The sequence below is a fragment of the Ambystoma mexicanum genome, chromosome 9, assembly GCF_040938575.1.
Source record: "Ambystoma mexicanum isolate Mex_15411 chromosome 9, UKY_AmexF1_1, whole genome shotgun sequence".
Classification (NCBI taxonomy): domain Eukaryota; kingdom Metazoa; phylum Chordata; class Amphibia; order Caudata; family Ambystomatidae; genus Ambystoma; species Ambystoma mexicanum.
In genome coordinates this window covers 129,639,087-129,663,002 of record NC_090931.1, presented here as the reverse complement: position 1 = coordinate 129,663,002, position 23,916 = coordinate 129,639,087, and positions in this window count along the sequence as shown.

Here is a 23,916-nt window from a genome sequence, read left to right as displayed (position 1 = left end):
CGGAAACACCCCAAGACCTTCCTCTTCGCTTCTGCCTTTGCCCCTCTTCGCCCCTGCTGATCTGTTTTCTTTCTCTGCACCATGCACCTGGCCACCCTCTGTTCTTTGGGCCCAGGTACCTGCTCACCTTGCCAGCCCCCTGCACTGCCTCCGGGCCACCCCTTGCACTGGGGTCTGTATCTGTACCCATACAGTCCCCCACCCACTTTTCTTCTGCACTTATCAGATATACCCTATCTGCTTAACCTAGCACTTGCCACTTGCTGGCTGCACTACCATTGTTTATCACCTTTATTTATTTATTTATTTATTTAACTTATTATTTATTCTGTCTCTCCTCTGTTCCTCACTTTCCACTTCTCCCCCCTTCCATGCACTTTCCCCCTTTTTCCCTATCCCATGCACTTGCGCATTCTCAATGTTACTGGGCCTAATAAGATTGTTGTTTTTATTCTCCCGTGTTCGCCTCCCTTTGCCTGGTCGCGCTCTGAAACACTTGTGTCCGAGCGCGATCTAAATAGAATATCATTATCATTAGTCCAGAACATCTGGGGAGCGTAAGATTGCAGACCTCTGCTATAAAGACACCTGTTCCATTCTGCAGATGGCCCCTAATCAATGCTTGCCCCACCTCTAATTCCCTATTCCCAGGCACTTCAAAGGCGTCATAAGATGGTGTTTGGCGCTACGAAGAGAATGGATGAATAATAATCCGCTTATTTGGTTACTAAGTGGCCAAAACTGTGCATAAGATTCTTGCACCATGAAACATAATCATAATACAAAAATGAGAAATTCAAAATGGGTCCATTGAAATCTTTGAATAATGTCACAATATAAATGCTGTTTCGATGGGAAGGTGGCATTAGCAGCTAAGGGCAGAACTTTCTCAGAGGTGTTCAGCCATCACAGACACTTTGCACCCAGCTGTACATTTATCATTTGATGCAGTTGTTATCCTTTAAGAGTAATGAACTTTCAGGTTTGGTAATTCACCCAAAACGTGTTCTTCAAATTAGCAAAACAATTGAAAAATAAGCCTTTGAAATGTCCTGGGATGAAAAACTATGAAATAGGAAAAAAGCAGATACAAGCCCTTTTGCATTGTGCTGTTGAATTTTCAGTAACACTCTTCAACTGTAGTATCAAAAAAACGACTCCAAAATGCGTCTGCCATTTCCAGATATCTTTGAGAGAGGCCTGTCTTCGCTTGGCAGTCGCGTTTAAGGATGCACTACCTTTAGATAACTTCTCCGAACGGATTCTGTATACAGACATGATAACACTCATCAGTTGTTGAAAATCAATGATCCTGTAGGTCAGAGTTCCGATTCACTTATCGCTTGATGTGCTTTGCACCTTGAAGTAATCTGCACTGAGAAGGGTGCGTATGGCTGGCTGACATACCCACAAGCAGATATGGGGGTGTGAGAGGTGGCGAGAGTTGGTGTGCTGCTGCATACTGGGCAGCCTTCTGTGCTCTCTCCCCACCTGTAGCCTCACCTTGGTGTGGTGCAGTTTGTTGCGGTGCAAATATCTCGAAAACCGTGCATCCTATGGGACCTCCGGGGAAAGGGGTGGGGTGTCCAAAGGCAGCCAGTAATGTCCTGAGGGTCCTAACAGGCAGCTATGCAACATTTGGTGCAGATTGGTGTAACAGTGTGGAATTGCAAAAGGAACAACACAACACATTTTTTCTTGTATTAATATAGAATAGGTTTTCTGGCTGGGTCTCTGAGCCTTTTAACGCTCAAAGGTGGACGGCCTCATCCGCAGCTACTGCCTGTTCTTTATATTCCAAGTACACACGTCAACACATAAAAAGCACATTGTTTTGAAAGCATTGCATTTAGTATTTTGAGTGCATGTATTTTGCTCTTTGAAATGCTTTCTTTTTCTTTTTCACGTAGGCATAGCATTACCCAAGCACTTACGTAAGCTTTCAATAGCACGTTGCCTCGTTGCTCTACAGATTGTGGATAATGGTTCCCAGTTTGACAGAACCCTACTGGGAAAATATTGCGCGTAATTGATATGTTCAAAGAAGATGCACGCGGCACGGCAGCAAGCAGACACTTCTAACGCGTGGCATATTTACACGCGCCAGTTATCACGTGTGCTGCTGTGACGCGTGCGCACAGGCATTGTGCGCAGTGCCGGTGTTTATCCTCTCCCGGGCACTGCTTCATCGCAGGGCGGGATTAGATTGAGCCTGGGGATGACGAGCTGATGTAAACTACATTTTCTTTTTTTTTCCAAACTTTATTGTTGGTCGGTTCCACGTCCAACTGAACAGTGCTTTCCATGATCAGAAAACAGAAACATGCCTAATTAAAATCAGTTTATCAATGTGAGTTCCCACATGAAGACAGGGTCTGCAGACTGTGCTATCTCCCCATTGCTGCAGCATGCATGCAGGCACGGTGGCACAGTGTGTTATCGCCCCAATGCAAAGGCAAGCATGCACGCAGGGTGGGCAGACTATGCCATCGCCTTAGTGCTAAGGCAAATAAGCAGCCAGGGTCTGCACACTATGCCATCTCCCCATTGCTACAGCATGCGTGCAGGCATGGAAGTACACTGTGTTATAGCCCCAATGCAAAGGCAAACATGCAGGCAGGGTGGGCAGAGTATGCCATCTCCTCAGTGCTAAGGCAAATAAGAAGCCATGGTTTGCACACTGTGCTATCTCCCCATTGCTATAGCATGCATGCAGGCAGGCCCGGTGGCACACTGTGCTAGAGCCCCAATTCAAAGGCAAGCATGCAGGCAGGATGGGCACAGTATATTATCTCCTCAATGTAATGACAAGCATGCAAGCAAGGTGGGCACACTATGCTATCTTCTCAATGCTAATGTAAGCATGCAGGCAGGGTTGGCATACTATGTTTTCTCTTTAAAGCTAAGGCAAGCATGCAGGCAGGGTGAATAGACTGTTACCGTCTCAATGCTAAGACTGCACTATGATATCACCTCCTTTAAAGCTAAGCAAGTATGCAGGAAGGGTGAGCACACCATTCTACCCTCTCAATGCCAAGAGAAAAATCCAAGTTGGGCACATTGGGCCTCATTACGAGTCCAGCAATGAGGATAAAAAAGGCAGCAATTCCGTTACTGCGCTGTGCCCACACCTGTCATCTCTGAGTCTGGAGGTGAAGTGGAGGGATTACCCCCAGCCACACTTGGCAGGTAAACCATCAATGTTATCTCCAAAAATCATCTGACTTACTGGTGCAAAATCCACACTGAGTTTCATGGACTACACAATGTGAACCGGCTCTGCCAATACCCTCTTCCAAGCCTGTGCCTGCAGAGAATCTGTGTGACCGAATGGTGGTAGCGGTAAATGAGTTTGGTGGTAGTTCCAACAGAATTACTGATGAGCTTGTACTGAGGCCCATTATGTTTCCTCCTCAAGGCTCAGACAAGAAGGTATGGTGGGCACATTGTTATCTCCTCAATGCTAAGGCAAGCATGCAGCCACACACTATGTTATCTTCACAATACTAAAGCAAGCAGTCAGGCAGAGTAAGCACACTATGCTATATCCCTCAAGCCTAACACTAATATGCATGCAGGATGTGCATGGTATGTCATCTCCTCACAGCTAGGGCACGCTTTAGGGACAGGTGGGTACACTATACTATCTCCCTGATGCTAAGGCAAGCATGCAGTCACGGTGGGCACACACTATGTTATCTTCTCACTACTAAAGCAATCATGCAGGCAGAGTAGGCACACTATGCTATATCCCTCAATCCTAAAACTAATATGCATGCAGGATGTGCATGGTATGTCATCTCCTTACAGCTAGGGCACACTTTCAGGACAGGTGGGCACACTATACTATCTCCTCAGTGCTAAGAGATGCTCACAGGAAGGGTAGGCACACTATATCACTTCAATGCTCAGACATGCATTCATGCATGCAGTGTGGGTGCACTCTGTCACATCAACATGCAGAAAACATGCAGCAAGCATGGCCACACCATGTTGTCGCCTTAATGTGAAGTAAATCACCCATCTCACATGCTTTCTCCTCAGTGCTAAGACAAGCAGCTGCATATGTTACCACACGTCGAAGACGAGTATCCAGACAGGGTGGGCACAATATGCAATCTCATTGATGTGAATGCAAGCGGACAGGGAGGGCACAATACGCTATCTCCTTGATGTGAATGCAAGCAGGAAGGGTGGGCACAATATGCTATCTCCTTGATGTGAATGCAAGCCGGCAGGGTGGGCACAATATGCTATCTCCTTGATGTGCATGTGAGCATGCAGCCAGGGTGGGCACAATATGCTATCTCCTTGATGTGCATGCAAGCATGCCGGCAGGGTGGGCACAATATGCTATCTCATTGATGTGAATGCAAGCAGGCAGGGTGGGCACAATATGCTATCTCCTTCATGTGAATGTAAGCAGGCAGGGTGGGCACAATATGCAATCTCATTGATGTGAATGCATGCAGGCAGGGTGGGCACAATATGCTATCTCCTTGATGTGAATGCAAGCAGGCAGTGTGGGCACAATATGCTATCTCCTTGATGTGCATGCGAGCATGCAGGCAGGGTGGGCACAATGTGCTATCTCCTTGATGTGCATGCGAGCATGCAGCCAGGGAGGGCACAATATGCTATCTCCTTGATGTGAATGCAAGAATGCAGGCAGGGTGGGCACAATATGTGCTCTCCTTGATGTTAATGCAATCAGGCATGGTGGGCGCAATATGCTATCTCCTTCATGTGAATGCAAGCATGCAGGCAGGGTGGGCACAATATGCTATCTCCTTGATGTTAATACAAGCAGCCATGGTGGGCACAATATGCTATCTCCTTGCTGTGAATGCAAGCTGGAAGTGTGGGCAAAATATGCTATCTCCTTGATGTGAATGCAGCATGCAGGCAGGGTGGGCACAATATGCTATCTCCTTGAAGTGCATGCGAGCATGCAGGCAGGGGGGCACAATATGCTATCTCCTTGATGTGCATGCGAGCATGCAGCCAGGGTGGGCACACTATGCTATCTCATTGATGTGAATGCAAGCAGGCAGGGTGGGCACAATATGCTATCTCCTTCATGTGAATGCAAGCAGGCAGGGTGGGCACAATATGCTATGTCCTTCATGTGAATGCAAGCATGCAGGCAGGGTGGGCACAATATGCTATCTCCTTGATGTGAATGCAAACATGCAGGCACGGTGTGCACAATATGCTATCTCCTTGATGTGAATGCAAGCCGGCGGGGTGGGCACAATATGCTATCTCCTTGATGTGCATGCGAGCATGCAGCCAGGGTGGGCTTGATATGCTATCTCATTGATGTGAATGCAAGCAGGCAGGGTGGGCACAATATGCTATCTCCTTGATGTGAATGCAAGCATGCAGGCTGGGTGGGCACAATATGCTATCTCCTTCATGTGAATGCAAACATGCAGGCAGGGTGTGCACAATATGCTATCTCCTTGATGTGAATGCAAGCCGGCGGGGTGGGCACAATATGCTATCTCCTTGATGTGCATGCGAGCATGCAGCCAGGGTGGGCATGATATGCTATCTCATTGATGTGAATGCAAGCAGGCAGGGTGGGCACAATATGCTATCTCCTTGATGTGAATGCGAGCATGCAGGCAGGGTGGGCACAATATGCTATCTCCTTGATGTGCATGCGAGCATGCAGGCAGGGTGGGCACAATATGCTATCTCCTTGATGTGAATCCAAGCATGTATACAGGGTGGGCACAATATGCTATTTTCATGATGTGAATGCAAGCATGCAGGTAGGGTGGGCACAAAATGCTATCTTCCTGATGTGAATGCAAGCATGCAGGTAGGGTGGGCACAATATGCTATCTTCTTGATGTGAATGCAAGCATGTAGGCAGGGTGGGCACAATATGCTATCTCCTTGATGTGAATGCAAGCAGGCAGGGTGGGCACAATATGCTATCTCCTTGATGTGAATGCAAGAATGCAGGCAGGGTGGGCACAATATGTGCTCTCCTTAATGTTAATGCAATCAGACATGGTGGGCACAATATGCGATCTCATTGATGTGAATGCAAGCATGCAGGCAGGGTGGGCACAATATGCTATCTCCTTGATGTGAATGCGAGCATGCAGGCAGGGTGGGCACAATATGCTCTCTCCTTGATGTTAATGCATGCAAGCAGGGAGGGCACAATATGCTATCTCCTTGATGTGAATGCAAGCATGCAGGCAGGGTGGGCCGAATATGCTATCTCCTTAATGTGAATGCGAGCATGCAGGCAGGGTGGGCACAATATGCTATCTCCGGGTTGTGAATGCAAGCAGGCAGGGTGGGCACAATATGCTATCTCCTTCATGTGAATGCAAGCATGCAGGCAGGGTGGGCACAATATGCTATCTCCGGGTTGTGAATGCAAGCAGGCAGGGTGGGCACAATATGCTATCTCCTTGATGTGAATGCAAGCATGCAGGCAGGGTGGGCACACTGTGCTATCTCCTTGATGTGAACGCAAGCATGCAGACAAGGTGGGCACAATATGCTATCTCCTTGATGTGAATGCAAGCAGGCAGGGTGGGCACAATGTGCTATCTCCTTGATGTGAATGCAAGCATGCAGGCAGGTTGGCTACACTATGTTACCTCAAAGCTACAGGGGGCATGCTACTTGAACACACTATGCTGTCTCCACAATGCACATGCCATTATAGAGGCACGGTGGCACACTATGCTATATCCTCAGTGCTGAGATAATCAGACAGGCAGGGTGGGCACATCTAAAAGACACGTATGGCTGAGTCACGTGAGCAGAACCTGGGTCTTACCCTAAACACATCTCTAAAACATAGAAGAATGGCCGCAGCTCAGTGCTGTGGAGGGTGAGAGTAGGCAGTGGTGGGCTACAATCCTCATGAGCCGTAACCAGCACATTCAATGGTGCGGGCTCATGGGAGTCATCATACATAATATCCGGCGAGGCAGAGGTTGCCAACCCCTGTCCTAAGGGCAACACTGGGCATTTTGTTTCAGACCTACATCTATGTTCAAATGGCAGCCAAAGAGTTAATATCTGAAGGCTGCTGTGAAATCCATCGGAATCTCTTTAATACATTTACACCACGTGGAGCAAAACACATGGACATGTCGATTGGAATCACAGGTTCTGCAATGACCAAGATTAATTCATAGACATCTTCCACTGGACCCTATGGTTCAAAACAATTGTGCAGCCACAAATTGGTATGACGCGGCATTTTGCGAGGAAGTGCAGTGACCGGGCTGATGCATGGGTCTTTCCGGACTCTTTGCCTGACGCTTTTGATTCTTCTTTTCAGCCTTGCAGGACTTGCTTCGGAGACTACTGCGCCTGAAATCCCCAGGTTCATCGAGCAGACCCTAAGGCACAGGTAGACCCGGGCCGGAAGCTGAACTGGTGGGCGGGACTCTTGGAGGTAGACCCGGGCCGGAAGCTGAACTGGTGGGCGGGACTCTTGGAGGTAGACACGGAAGCTGATCTGGTGGGCGGGGACTCTTGGAGGTAGACACGGAAGCTGAACTGGTGGGCGGGGACTCTTGCAGGTAGACACGGAAGCTGAACTGGTGGGCGGGGACTCTTGCAGGTAGACACGGAAGTTGAACTGGTGGGCGAGGACTCTTGGAGGTAGACACTGAAGCTGAACTGGTGGGCGGGGACTCTTGGAGGAAGTGCTGTCACTTCTTGGTATTTCCTTGCTCCATGCGCACCAATGTCAGTCATGCATGGTGCTGAGTAGTTCTAATCGCTCTTCTTGAAGCTTGACAAACAATTCACTTCTACATCCTCTATTGCCTGAGGGTCCAGAGAGAATATTGAAATTATTAGTTTCAAACACATTGTGCCTGGACCGTATGGCCTGTCTGCTCACGTTTCCGACGATGATATTGACACGATGGCCAGCTCTTGCTCGGGCATGGAGGTATGGGAGGTCATGGGGTGAGGGTAGCACCTAACAGAGGATTCCGAGGTTATTTAAAACCTATGGTGCAGTTAATTTTCCACCATAGGAGAGATTATGGTCATTGCAGGTCATTTATACCAGGGACGTTTATTTATCGTTTTCTTGTTCGTCTTATTGGACAAGCAAAACATATAAAACTACCATAAAGTAAATTTCAAATTTATTATCACATTTCTTAATTCATAAAAACTCGTAAAATAAAAAGTACAAAAATACCTCTATCGTATTACTTCCACAAATGTCTACAACTGCACGACACCTCCTAGAAATACCCCTTTGTTGGACTTTAAATCCTTCATGAGTTGTACCTCGCAACAGTACATAACAACATTCACAGTGAGCATGACTGTTGCTTCTGGATCATACTAGCTTACATTTTTGATACTCCAAAGTGAATTAGTCCTAGGATATAAGTATATGTCACGCCATACTTATGCTCATTCCTGAGCGTGACGTGATATATACTTGTAGCCTAGGACTAATTCACATTTGAAGTATCAAACATGTATGAGGTGGAAATCTAACATCCCATCCTTGTTAGAAACCATTAACGAAATGCCAAAACTAAACACCAGCCTTGCATGCACGAAAGAGAGATGCGCGGCACTGGAGGAAAGTAACGCACAGAACAATAGTGACGCAGAAGACGCCAGAATTCTGCAAGTACCATGCGTACCCGCTGACAGAACGCAAAGTCAAGCGGTAGGAATCTGCATGATAGAGAGAAACAAATTCCCTTCCAAGATAGTGCATGGCCTTAAAATAAGCTAGTTCCATCTTCCCGTACCAGTATCACGTAGTATGTCCCCATACACAATGTCCCCATACATAACGTTGCCGGGAAAAGCCATTGGTGACATTATATATGGTGAGATTATGTATGGGGACCCCCGTATGTTCAATGTAATAATGTCTCTGCAAAAAACAACTACTTTTTTGTCAGGAGATATTTTTGCAGGGACATTATTACATGGAACCCCTGTACTGAACAGGCGCTGGAAACAACATTTTAACCAATTAAGACTGCATCAATCCCCGCTAACTACTAATGATTGGAGCCAGCTGATCCTTTTGCTTTAAAACATTTCACCTTATAGACTCCTTTTAGGTTTGTGCACATGTGATGAGCTTAGAGTGCTGTTGGGTTCTGGATGGTTCTTATCCAGACACCTTTTGACCTTGTTATGCAGAGGACCGTCCCAGTGGCGAGGCCAATGCACAGTAAAGTCCTGCCGGCAGTAAGAACTTGTTGTGGGTGCTCAGCGGAGGCAGATGGAGAGAGGAGATAGCGAGTGGCAAATGAAGGGCGAAGAGAAGGATGAGGTGGCTGGAGGAGATTGGAAGGCGTTTTGGAGGACAGTAAGGAGGAAGGTTTGAGGGGATTTGTAGGAGGATGGAAGGAAAGTAAGGAGTGAGGTTGGAGAAGACTTTAAGGAGGATGGAAGGAGATTTAAGGCGGAGAGTTGGAGGAGATAGGAAGGAGGATGGAAGGAAAGTGAGGTGGAAGGCTGGAGAAGACTTTAAGGAGGATGGAATGAGATTTAAGGAGGAGGGTTGGAGGAGATTGGAGGGAAGATGGAAGGACAGTAAGGAGGAAGGTTGGAGAAGATTTTAAGGAGGATGGAAGGAGATTTAAGGAGGAGGGTTGGAGGAGATTGGAAGGAGGATGGAAAGACAGCAAAGAGGAAGGTTGAATAAGATTTTAACGAGTATGGAAGGAGGGTAATGAGGAACGTTGGAGATTTTAAGGAGCAGTGAAGGACAGTAAGGCGGATGGCTGGAGGAGATTGGAATTAGGCTGCAAGGAGATTAAAGAGGAAGGCTGGAAGAGAATGAAATGAGGTAGGAAGGAGAATAGGTATGAAGCTTGCAGGAGCCTGGGCGGACGTTGTAAGGAGCCCAAGCAAGAACTGTAGAATTCTGGAAAGAGAATAAGGAAGAAGGTTGTAGAAGTTTGGAATGGAGTTTGAAGGATGGTCAGAAGAAAGGTGGGAGAAGCGACAGGGAGGATTGTAACAGAAGAGAAGATGCCAGAGAACATGTAGGAGGGCTTTGAAAGCAGGGAATGATAATGTAGAGCAATCACTGAGAAAGGAGAGTCTAGTTCAGAGAATTGTTCCTTAGGGAACACCACAGCGCCTGTATCCAACCTTGGACACAAAGGTTGGATACAGGCCCTGCTGTTTTCCCTAAGGGGAGTAGCACACTGCCACTCATTTTGCCGTGGGAAAGAGGAATTTACACGGATGATGAGCAAGACCCAAGTCGAAGCATCATTGTTGTTGTTTCCAGGGAAAGGTAGCAACACCAAACTGAAACGTGCAGCACATACATACATTGTATGATCTGTGATCCGGGCTCCTGCAACCATGTGAAATTATCACTAGCAATGATAATTTGGCAAAGAAAAGATGGCCTAGAAACGATTAAGCTGGTATCAATATTCATCACCAAAAGTAATTGTTTGGATTATCTCCCATCATCTTTTAAGCATTGCTGCTCACAGCAGCAGGCATTGTGGGTTCATATGGGCAAAGCAATGACATTTAAAGCTATTAGCACCCAGCCACGGGGCCAGGTGCTCGTCGCAGATCTGAAATGTGGGTTGGAAAAAAAGGAGATTCCATTCTAGGATAGCCACTGAGCAACTGGAGATCAGCGGCCTCCAGGGATAGCCTGTTTTCTATTTCACATGTCTGGTGGAGACGCAGGACCAGAGGAACGCGCCCTCAGTTTGTAATGTGAGGGAATGAGGAACCAGCAAGGAGGGGGTGGGAGGATTGGGTTGGGGGAGGTGAAGAGGGGAGTGTCAGAACATGGTGAAAAGGCACAGGGCTGGGGAAGGGCGTCACCAGAGCTGGAAATTGATTCCTCTGGGCAGAGAGGAGCAGTGCTATACCCGCGAATATTGCGCGAGGCTCTCATTCCTAGTTGGCACAGAGGAATCCAACATTCTACTCTGGGTGCTAATTAGTAAGACAGCCTCATGCAAAGCAATTAAGTACCTCACAACACCACACATCACTGGGCCCTGATACTCTTCTCTCAATGAAAAACCATCATTTTGTACCATGAAGGCAATGCTTAAGTGGTATTTGAGAATAGAATATAGGCAATGGCTTTATTTCAACAAGAATGGACACACAGGTGTTTAAAATGTATACCCAAATGTTTCGAAAGTGCGTAAAGTGCTCATTGTACTTCGAGGAGCAATTTAAACTGTGTGGCCATACAAGCATTCGTGACCATTTCATCCTTTGAAATTTCTGTTTATTTCTCAGTGAGCAAAATGAGCTACTATGCAGAGGTAGACTTCTTTGCGGAGGAGAAATCAAGGATGTACTGCGAAACGCCGCTGAATGTCTATTCAGACCCGAAAGACGATAAGCTCTATGTGATGTACCATGGGACCACTGCCGAAGCTGCAGAAGAAATTATCCGATCAGGGTTCAAGCCAACGAGGGATGGCAAGCTGGGATCAGGGGTCTACGTCAGCAGAACAAGCGCAATAAGTCAGAAATTTCCCAAGCACATGAAAGGTGGAAATACAGTTCTAAAGCTACTAGTCAATGTCGGTAAATGCATAAAGATTGATGCAAAGGGGCATCCCCTCCAGAAATCTTGGAACTGTCATGGTAAATATGATTGTGCCTGGATCCCATTCGGTAACCCATGGATTGGGTCCTTCAATGATAGAAACTGTATTGCAGATCCAAGAAGGATTAAAGTCATTGGTGTGGCTGTAGGTACCAGTGCCAAACTGGAAGCTTTAATTAAACAATACAAGAAATAAAAAAGGATGATAAGACTGAATGTTTGTTACGCAAAGCAATGTATATAGAAAATGAATACCAACAGCTTTCCACCATGTCTGGGTATCCATACGATTCAATATATCTTGTATGCAGGTGATATAGTAATTTTAGATCTGACTCCAATTGGTCTGCCCCATTCACTTAATTCCCTTGTTTCTTACCTGAGAGGTCTGGATCTTGAGATTAACCCATCTAAAACCAAGGTCCTCATCTTTATTTTGGTTATGCCAAGAAAAAAGAAATGTCAATGGTATTTAGATTCTACCAAATTTGACGTGGTTGAAAACTGGAGGCTCTGTATTTCAACAAAACAAAAATAGCCGGAATGTGTTTTTGCAATTAGATTTGGTCCTAACATTTTATTCAACCAAACTAAAAAGAAATGATTATAAATGTGGGCATTTATCTATCCTGGCAGTGTTAAACATCACAAAGCTAAAATATTTCCATGCTTACTGTATGGATCGGAATGTAATAATTCAAGGATTGATTAGTACAGAATTGAAGTTAAATTGTTGTGGCATTGTTTACACCGCCCAAATTGTGTCCACGTAATAATAATAGGATATGAATTGGGGATCAATTCATCACAAATCTTTAGTTGAATGGAAAAAATGTTCCTTACTTGAAAAAATCGTTAATCCTCCTCCTCATTCATTATTCGTAATGCTGCTCCACTTAAATTCTGGTAATTCACGTGCGGTTTTAACTGAATGGCTCAATTCTAATATGGATGTTTTGTCGCTGCTAGATCTTGACCCTACTGTTCTCACCAGTAATCCTCATTACGTGAAAAAAGTTAAAGTGTGCTGATTGGATGAGTACATATGACACCACAGGCGACTATAAACTGTTCAGTTATTCTACCAAGATCTCTAAACCCCTCAATTGTATTGAGAAATACTTGCTCAAATGTCTTCATCGTTGCCTTCTCTGGAAGTTTTGGGTGCTAGATTTTATATTCCAAGGCGCCAGACACATTGTAGATGTTGTCGTCAACATGACACATTCGAGTCGTTCATCTCTGTATCAGATGCCCAATTCGAGCGTGAACACTATCTGGGACATTTTCTTCATGACACTTTTATATGAAACCAATATATCCTTTTGGGATTGAATCATCTTGGGTAATTACACACCTTTAACTTTAGCTACCATTAATTCATAAAAAGTGCCTTAGGTCGATTCTCGTCTTCGCAGTTCCCTGCTCAAGCAAAATGATTCTAGGAACTGCCTTGGGGGAGGAATTATATAAATTATTTTCTCATCCTACTAGGGGATTTCATTTAATGCCAGAGTAAAAAGATTTGTCGTAATGAGATTTTGAAATTTTAGGCTGGAAGCTTTATTTTATACTTTTGGGAATGCATTTTCTCTATTTGCTGCCATTAATTTGTCTGCCACTATATTGTGATTGCACAATGATATTTATGTATTTTTTTCTGTACATGTATAAAGGTTTCGATAAACTATAAATACAATTAAAAATAAATAAAAAGAATGATATAATATCATAGAATAGCCTTTGGGGGATTGCACATTCAATGAATGAATTATGCTTCAGGGACAGTGTGCTTGCTTGCTCGCTTTTCTACTTCTCTTTCCACACTGACAGTCATCACTGCTTTCTCTTGTCTGTTTTTGCACCTTTGATTACTACATTTTAATTTGTAAGTGGAGATTTAAGTAGCTTCACTTGTGCTTCCATGAGTGTGATTTTCAAACATGCAAAAGATTATATAGGTGAATCAAAAAAACTATACATTATTGTAACATAGAGACTCCATGTTGGAAATATCTTCCATGCAGTCAGCTATTTGTTTTGGCTTCCAGTGGTGCCTTGGCACCAGTAGAGAGTGAAATTATGTTTAGTTGGCTGACTGGGATTGCCTGGACAGGCATGTAAGCATACATGTTATTGTGCCTATCCTAGTGCCTGCCTAAACACTAAACTGAAGAGCGGTCATTCTTTTTACCTTCCTATAGAAAGGGACCAATAGTCCTTTCTCTCTTTGTTTGATTTTTGGCAGCCATTGAACTATCTAAAACAATCTGGGAATGATAAGTTGGACAATATGTCCCCACAACTTGTCAAAACAAGTAGGCCGAGCAGCTGTTGCAATGATCAGGAAGCAGGCAAGGGAGATGCCTCTGCCCTGCACAGAGCCCTCTGTACCCTAACCTCAGTCGGAGTGCGCTACACATGCTTATGAGCTATTGGCTAATTTGCCCACACTTGGTATGTTCTATTTCTATAGGCTGATGGTGTATCCTAAAAATGTTGGTACGGAATATTTGACCAATGAACAGCAGTTGTCAACTTTTTTGCCGTTGTTTTTATTGGGCTGCTTACATTTTTAGTGGTAGTCTGTTACTGCTGATTGCCTTTTACTCCAACATCAAAAGAGATGCAACATTTGCAGGGAGAACGTGTTAGCTCTTAGAACTGGACATTATTCGGGTGGGGAAACCGTGAGCTGGGTGGAAGTTGCCGCTGGGGTCATGCAGTTTTTTTATGTGGCCCCATATAGGTAGGCAGTGAAATCGTCAAACGCCGTGGAAAGAGGCGGCAAAGGATGGTCGCAAGGCTTGACATTCTTACACTGAAATTGTGGAGCCGGCTAACTCAACAGACTAGGCAGAGCACCTCTTCTCAGCAGTTCTCCAGCTTTTGTGCATTGGGGAGTGGCCACCAGCTGACAGACTTAAGTATGGGTGTGGTGAGGTGGTTCACATCTGCTTACAGTATTCTAACTCGATCAAAAAGTTATCCCCTTTAGCCCCTGAGACAGAAGTGGTCTAATTTAGTTAATTCCTCTGAAGCTGGTACCTGTCTGGTTTCCACTTCACCCTCTGGCAATGGAAAGCTAACCATAAAATGAACTGCACAGTTGAGGTGAGGCACAAATAGACGTTCAATTATGGATCGAGAAGAGACAAGGGAAGTCGTAAACGTGGTCAGATATTTTAACAGTTATATACCCGGCTGATCTACAATTCTGTGCTTAGTTACGGATGCAGTTTCAGGAAAACACAATTATAAGAGTTCTTCATGCGGGCCAAATGACTATGGCTGCAGAAGCATAGGACAATGACATAGGTTTAGTCAAGATTAACTGAAGTGGCCTATCAAATTTCAACTAAAATCTTTATAAATGAAGTCCAGTCTCAGCGTGCAATTTAATCTTAATCAAATACATTGTATGTAGTTGAGAAATCCTGGTAGATCCCCTAATCCACAAGTAAGGCAGAAATGGGAAATAAATTTGAGCCCTGGTGGATGTAACCAAGGAGTATTTTAATAATCGCTCAATGTTCCAGTATAAGCTTGCCAAGGGATCACAACCAAACCATTGTCAAATATCCATTTTTCTGTCACCTTCCAGGAGGACTTGCACACCCCCAGCACCTCTTGGCAATCATTCCCAATTGCACCATTTAGCCGGACTACACATTCCCGGGGTCCTTTTAGAGTAAATGCACATTGCGTGCTGCTAGGTCCCCTATACACAATCTTCATCTTTTACACAGCAAAGTGTAATTGTGAAGAGGAAATCAAGGTAAAATCTCTTTACCTCTTCACTTTGACTGTTTTGTAAAAAATAAAATACCTCCTGCAAATGACGCTTTGCGGGAGGCATTTTATAATCAATTCCTATGGAATCCGTCTGCTATTTACTGGGTTCAAATGCCAGGCGAATCCCATAGAAATCCACCTGTTTTTACACCTGCATGAATACCTCCTGTAAGCTTAAAACTGGGTGCTCTTCCAAGTCTGAGGAGCAAAGCAAAGCGGGGATGCAAACTCTGCCTTGTGCCCCGCCTATGCTGTGGAAAGTCACAAAAATTGGACAGAGCCTTAAATGCAGGTTTAAGAGCACTGCGCCTCTCTTTGGCACCTCCATTGAATGCACAGCCCCATTGAAAATGACCCCCTCAATGCATTTAACTGAGGAGTGAGATCTTTAATCAGCTCTTTGGTGAGGTCTTCCAATACTTCTGAAAATATCCACCCATATTGAAGCAGCTGATTTTTGCAAATATTTCATTATAACAGATGTTCGATCAGACATAAACAAAATGGCTCCACGGGCCAGATTACAGAAACTTTGCACTGGTTCAAGTACAAAGTTTGCACGGTATTAGCACCACGGTAAAGTTTGCCATATTTTTAAAAACACTGGGACACATTAAAAAGCCATTGCACCTCGACAAGTGTACTTTGGCATATTACAAGCACCAGGGCAAAAATTGCCATGGTGCTAATACCGTGCAAACTTTGCACTGGCACCGGTGCAAAGTTTCTGTAATCTGGCCCCAGGTTGTCATTATAGAATGCTATTTGATGCTTTGGGTGTTATAACAACTATACTATTGTAACATAACAGAGTAGGACATGACATTTAAAACAATTATACTAACAGTGTGAAAACAAGGTCCTGATTCAGAAAGGATTTGCACTTGAGCCAATCACGTGCCCCTCTGACTGCACCTGATTCAGAAAGCCTAACATTCTAGCAAATCAGAGGCTGCCTGGAGTGTCTGTGAGATGCCCATGTGCAACGACGATTCACCCACCTTTGCACCAGGACATCTCAGAGATGCTCCAGTGTAGGCTTTGAGAATCCTGTGCAAGGGAACAGGAGCAAATGAGAGATGCGGAAAGGCTTCTCCTCTTTTGATGCAGTGCAAATATTTGAGAATCAGACCCAGAGAGTGCTTGTTCTGAAATCTGAAAGAAACATAGTGTGCACATTTAATATAATAACATCATAAAAAAATGCACTGAGGGAGCATTTTTTTATTTGCGTTACTTGGAAAAACGTGCAGGTCACCTTATTCACAAAGCTGACCTTCCCATTTCAAGGGGGCTGTTCAGACATATAGATGATGCTATGGCCAGGCCCCTTGCATTCAATATCATGCTCCGGACACGCTCCCAGCCTGGATGTCCATACATTTCAGAATCTGACCCATGCGTGTCATGAGGACTTGAGGGTCACAGCTGAATGATATTAAATATCCACTTCTTTTATGGTCAGACAACTAAGAAGAAATACAGCGGATAAAATGTACTGTCTGCTAATATACCACCAAAAAAGGAAGAAATAATGTCTCGACTGGATCTTGAATGCAGTGCTAAAGGTGTCATATCTGATGAACTCAGGCTTAGCACCGGTCCTGGCTTATTGCTTTCCTGGTCAGGCGGCAGTAATCAGCCCTGTTTATAGCCAGGAGGAGACATTTTGGTTAATGAAGAACATGCACACATTAAGACTGATATTGGGATGTGATACGGGTACGGCTCTTCGCTGGCATCCATTTTAGGTGTTTCTTAATAAGCCAACATGTGCATGAGATACTTCAAGATGACATGCCAACAGCAACAAACGCTGTATGCAATATTTGATAAAGTGGGGCAAGTACATCAAGCAAGATTAGCTGATGAAATAGTGATTCCTCCGATAGCTGATGAAATAGTGATTTCTCCGATAGCTGATGAAATAGTGATTCCTCCGATAGCTGATTTAATAGTGTAGCTGATCGAATAGTGATTCCTCCGATAGCTGATCGAATAGTGATTCCTCCGATAGCTGATGGAACAGTGATTCCTCCTGACAGTTCACCCTGGGGTGGGATATCCACTCATTTCCAGGGTCCTTTATGATTAAGCAAGTATCACAGATCCATGTATGTGACGAAAGAACAATTCATCAGCTGTGTCTGGGGAGGTGAAAGAGACTGGGGGTCGAGGATGGCCATCCTCAGTGTGGTGCATTCCCCTTTAATAGCCCTAATAAAAGGGAGTCGCACCATCGCGTGAGTTAATAGGGCGGCAGACTTCGGAGCGTTACAACCTGAGTCCGTTCCTTAGTATGCGTGGGCCCATGTGAACACCCCCCTTACACGTAGCACTCGTCCCAATGCTGACCCCACAGACAGTATATGCAGGATCCCACCTGAGGCTATCCCCTTTGCCCAGTCGCTTACTGACAGATGTTATTTTATTTATGTATTGTTTATTTATATAGCGCTTATACACAGGTGAAGTACTTCTAAACCATAGAACACCAGACCTGAATGTTCATGATGGACAGGAGCAGTCGATGAGCCATAACTGTCTGCTTTGCTGGGATCATTGCACGAAGCAAGGACAAGACAGTATGGTCTGTGAATGGTACGACAAATGTGTTCCCAAACAAACAGCTTGCTCTTGAGGCATGTAGAGTGCAAGGAGCGACTCGTAAATGTGGAGGCGGCAAAGGGACCACAAAACCTGCAGGCGAATACAGAAGGGCTGGAGAACAGGCATCTATCATTAAAGGGCTGCCTGACTTTAAGATGGCGGGCCCATTTGTATCACTTTAGTCACAGAGTTTCAAGGCCTCAGCAATACATGAGGAAACCCCACATCACACATGAAAAGAAACAGGCCATTAAATCAGCCCAAAAAGAATCTCAGAAATGCTGAGGAAGCACTTTGTGTCTGTAGAAATGGAAGAATAGCTGCAATCGGTGTCCTATGCTCAAAAGAAAGACTACAGACATATGTGGAATGTAATAAATAACTCCAAAGAAAGGGTCTCCCCCATTAATAGTGTGACCAATAACAATGGCAAAAAGCACATAGAAAAAACATTGGGTGCTGGCCCACAGGAAACAACATATATGGTAGACAAAAATGCCCCTTGGGTTTGTAAGTCAAAGGTAGGGGATTTAGCCAAACGAATAAAAAGCATACATTCCTCTGGAGCGGTTGACCCTGATGGGACATGCAACGCCCGAGTCAAAATGAATCCTTGGCTTTGGGCATTTGCTTTGCATAAATTGTACACATGTATAAGTAATACGGGGAGGCTACTGAACACATGGAAAGGTGCTAGTATCCTCCCGATTTATAAAAAAGGATGTTGGAAAAGCCTGTCCATTTATCGCTTATTAGCGATGTCGGATATTCCAGCTAAATTGTTTTGCACGTGCTCTATTAGAAGAGTTGTGGAGTTGGAGTGAGGCTGAAAATATAGTTCCTGCGAATCAGACTGGCTTTAGACAAAAAAGAAAGCAGCACGATGCATAATCTAATCACCGTAGTGTCGCTGGTGGGGGCATCCTTGGTACATAGGAAAGCTACCTTTATACTGTGTATGCATTGACTTTAGCGCCGATTTCGATCATAAGCAACCGGCTTTTGTGAAAATTGAAATCCTGGAATATACCAGCTGGCCTATTGTCAATGAAAATGCAGTTGCACACGGACACTTGGGTTCGAATTTGTCTGGATGGAAAAGGCTGTACATCGGAATGGTTACAAAACAACAGAGGGGTTAAACAGGGCTGCATACTGGCCCTGATCCTATTTAATATTTACCTAGCTGACCTTGGCAAAGTTTTGGCTCACTATTCCTAGAGAGGCACAGCTCCATCCTACTGATGAGGTAGACCAGACCGAAACACGTGTCATAGGTTGCTGTTGGTACTCTTGTTCAGAGGAGATTTGCCTAGCATTTCGGTACTGGACTGCCCCAGGCCAGGACAAAGACTGATATGTTTTGGATATTTCTCCTCTGTGAAAGATAGTGAGCTAAAGAATCTCAATAAGGCTCTTGTAACCAGGACTAATGTCCGGCAGAAGGACTCCCAGGACCCCCTTGTTAATTTGCATAATTTAAGTCGCTTTAGGTCTCACCCTAAATTACTAGGGGAATCCAGACATGGACCGCTTGCTCACTATTCTTACAGAGGTACAGCTCCACCTCACTGATGAGGTTCAACCAGACCGAAACATGTGTCTGGGGTTGCTGTTGCTATTCTTGTTCAGAGGAGAATTGCCTAGCATTTCGGTGCTGGACTGCCCGAGGGCAGGACAAAGACTCATATGTTTTGGAAATGTCTCCTCTGTGAAAGATAGTGAGCTAAAGAATCTGGGTAAGGCTCTCATAACTGGGACTAATGTCCGGCAGAGGGACTTCCAGGACCCCGCTTGTTAATTGGCATTGCTGGAGGCCTGCCTGGTAAAATCTGGAAAGCTTAAAGTAAGCTGGTTGGGATATGCAGATAATCTGCTGCTGAAGGATCATACGCCATAAGGCCTGCAAACCCAGCTGTATGCCCCAGCCCAGTATGCTAGTGTGAATGCATTAATCATAAATATTGACAAGACGAAAACAATGGTCTTAACCTCTTTGAGTAAATCAATCAGGAAGTATACATGGAAGTTAAACCAGAGTGTAATTCAACAGGTCTTTGAATATAAATACTTGGGCCTGATGGTTGATGATAAGTTAAAATGGACGATCCATTCGGAATACGTCCGTACCAAGGCATTGTATCAGACGCAGGCCACAAGTAGACTTATGGGAAGAGAGGGTGGTTGCTCGATAAAAATGATAATACTGCTGTACAATGCTAAGTTATTACCTTGCATCTTATATGGTGCCAAAATATGGGCTGGTGAATTATCCAAGGCCTTGGAATATTTGTTGGGAAAAATACTGAAATCATTGTTCAGACTTCCAAAAACGCTATCAACTAGTTTTCTGAATTTGGAATTTGGATTGATGGGTATAAACATGAAAGTCACGTATAAAAGGGTGAGGATATATGTGTCTCTTAATGACATGACCCACACTACATTAATACATAAAACCATACAAATGTATAACCGAATGCAAGTTAGGGGGCAACATGGATGTTTGGTATCAATCTCATCCACGTATGAACGCTGGTTTCCATTGGTGAGAATATTACCCACCCAGGCCACATTGTTAAGTTATAAGCGTGCTGTAAAAAAGATTTAAATCTTTTAATCGTGCAAGATAAGATGAATGTTTTGGGTAAATTGTCAGTTAGTGCCAATAGTGGAATCGTTATCCACTTTATGATGAACAGATCTCACGTTCCGGAGTATATCTCTGCCTACCCTACGAGTTATATAATTGTTAAATACTTGAAAATCAAATGTAATATAGCAAAAACACTGGAGATTGTTGGTCCCTGGATGAGGATGAGAGATGTTGTAGATTATGTGGTTAAAACTGCTTGGAAACAATGGAGCACTTATTGATAAGATGTCCAAGCCTGAATAAGATATGGAATAGGTATTGTAAAGCTTACACAAATGCACAGGGTCCTATTCAGGGTACGGAATTACGGGATAATTTATGTCAGGAAATGATATTAACCTTGTTTATTAAATGGTAACATTTTGCGATGTAGTGTTTAGGGTTTTGAATGATCAATCGGTTGGGATATTGTAATTGAGGAATTTTAAGAGTACTATGTGAAGTGCTGATTATTTTATATGATTTATCCCAATGGGATATTGTATGGGATGATCTTTATGGGAAATCATTTTGACTATTGGTTATGATATGATATGATAGGTCACTTATAATGCGCTTAATACCCAGAGGTTTCTAAGCGCGGACCCGGAGATTGAACCTGTGTTGCACCACGTCGTCTTGCTTCCAAGGCGAACACGTTGCCACTAAGCTATCCTCCGAGACTAAGGTTCTTGTCAAATAAAAACAATGAAAAGAGGAGTAAGTTCCTGGAAGCCAATCCTCCACTCCCATTTCTGCCTGCCCCCCAGGTGTCCCGACTGAAGCCATTCATGTCCCACAGGTGAGTATGAAAAGGACTAGGGACAAGACCATTGTGAGGGTGACTGAAAGGTGGTTGGCTGATCGGAATTGTGCTGAGAGAGTGAGGAAGAAGGAGTGAGGAAAGATTGTGAGGGTGAGGCTGGATCTGGAGGCAGTAGAGATCAAAGAAGACCAGGAGGAACAAAATAAAGTGAGCAAGGCAAAGGTTGGAGTTTGAGGATGGAAAGACCACGGAGAAGGAAGGAGCGAGTCGGAAGGAGAGGTCAAGATGACGGGAGCAGACCAGTGAGGAAGAGGGTACGACATCTTGCAAGATTACCTGACTAATGGCATAGGAGCAGGTGTTGTTGTTATCTTCAAAATGCATTGGAGACTTAGCTGCTGTCCCAGCTCCGTTTTTAGGCACTGGTTGGAAATTCACCCCCCTACTTCTGTGTCCCTCACCCACCTCTAACTCAGGATGGCTTCTCTGTGATCGCCCGTCCAATCTCCAGCTAAAATGCATTCCATTTGAAACTGTTCCTAGATACTCCTCACCCTCCCATTTTACAATTTCTTTCACTCACTATCCAGAGTGACCTGAACTTGTGATTTGAGTCCAAAAGTGTCTCCTTGGCCCATGGATTCCACACGTCAAGGACATGCTGGGACTCGCCCCACTTGCTCTTGGTCTCACACACCCTAAAGGGTCTCACTTTGGATGCCATCTGTTCCTCTGCCCAGAGGGTCTTTTCACCAACACCTCTTTTAACATCTGGGTAGTTCATTATTCCATAGTCTTTACTATTCGGCAGCAGTCCGGTAGAAACATCCCAACAATGTCCATCGTCTAAATAAGCCAGCCCAACCCTTGAATCCGAGCTACATTTTCATCCATAACCCTCCTAGCACAGCTCTACATCGCTCTTCTCTTTCTCTTCTTTCCTCTTCCACTGCACACTCTCTTGTACTGGGCAATAAGCCCCACTCGTAACTAAAGTCATTCTGCCCCTAGGTTTACCCTTAACTAAAAAAGATAGAAAGACTGTAAGAGTGTAAGAGGCAGGTAATAACCAAAGGGAAACGTCCTGCCCCCCAGAGGACCCAATCGCATATTGTAAATCTCTTCCTCTTTTCATGAGTCCCACTGAGGAGGCCAATATTGCAATTGAGAAACTTGATGGCTTTCAAGCCTTCATCTTGCAGGCAGTTTCACTAGGGCAGGGCCAGCCACATGTCAAGCATTTATTATTCAGCCATTCATCCCTGTGATGCTGCTTACATCAGTTCTCTCCAGTTGGGTGATATTGCAATCATGGCAGGTCAGCCACATGCTAAACATGCATGATGAATCCATGTCAAGCTGCTTAAGTGAGGCCTGTTCCTGAACAATGTCTTTACAGCACAGATACCGAGAGTGAGCTATTTTTTGGGGGCTGAATTCTTTTGCTAGCTAGAGCCAGATAATTAGAAGTCTGTGGGTTTGGGGGTGTAGTGGGGGGTGGTGGGGCTAGGTGGGTATTGGGAGATGGTGAGTTGTGGGGAAGGGCGTTGGTGGGTGTTGTTGGAGCATTGCGGTATGTTTAGCAGAAAAGTGGCTGAAGTGGCTTCTTCTAATTTTAAAGTTCTGGTGCAATGCATTTTCGAACCTTTAGCAACCCGCTGTAACTTTTCTGGATTTTACTAAACATGCCCAAGTACCACAACCACAAAGATATCAGACTATACTGCACTGATGATCTCTATCAGGGGCGAATAACGCATGCAGTCGGCCTCCTTGAGAGCTGTGTGTCTTTGGTGGAAAATGTATGTGGCGACAAAATCACGAATTGCGTTAGTTTGCGTTCCCACAATGCATTGCTGATGTGGCTGTGAACTGGAGTTGAATTTCCACTGGTGGCTGCTGAGCTGCGCTGTATAACCTGGATATAGACGTCTATTCTACATATATGTATATATATATATATATATATATATATATATATATATATATATCAGCGCACCTGGAAGCGCATATCTCAGAAAGCAACACTTTGTTTCCATTAAATAGTACTGACCCAAAAGGCAGTGACCTTTTACACCAACTTTCATCAGCTTGCCACTGAACACCAGGGAAATGTCGGTGGTTCTGATTGTGGTTGGATTAGATAACCTACATTTGGACTGTACTAGTGGACTCTGACCACTCTTTGCATTCTAAGCCCCAGGCCCAACACCATCTTCATGCCCACAGCCACCCTTTGCATGATGATTCCATGTGATCTGGTCGAATCTTTTTTATCGAATTCGATTTTGTTGATTATTTTTTTAGTGGAAGATTTTGCTGCACATATATGCAGGGGAGACCCCCGCAGCCTCCCCCTTTAGCCCACTACATTAATTATTCTCCTAAACCCTCCCCCCACATATATTTGTGGCAAAATCCATGAAAATTATTTGACAAAATCTACTTCGACGAATTCTACTGCACCCAAAACTCCCTATCCCTTGCACGAGCGATACTGATATCCACTCCCTGTGCCTGCTAAGATGC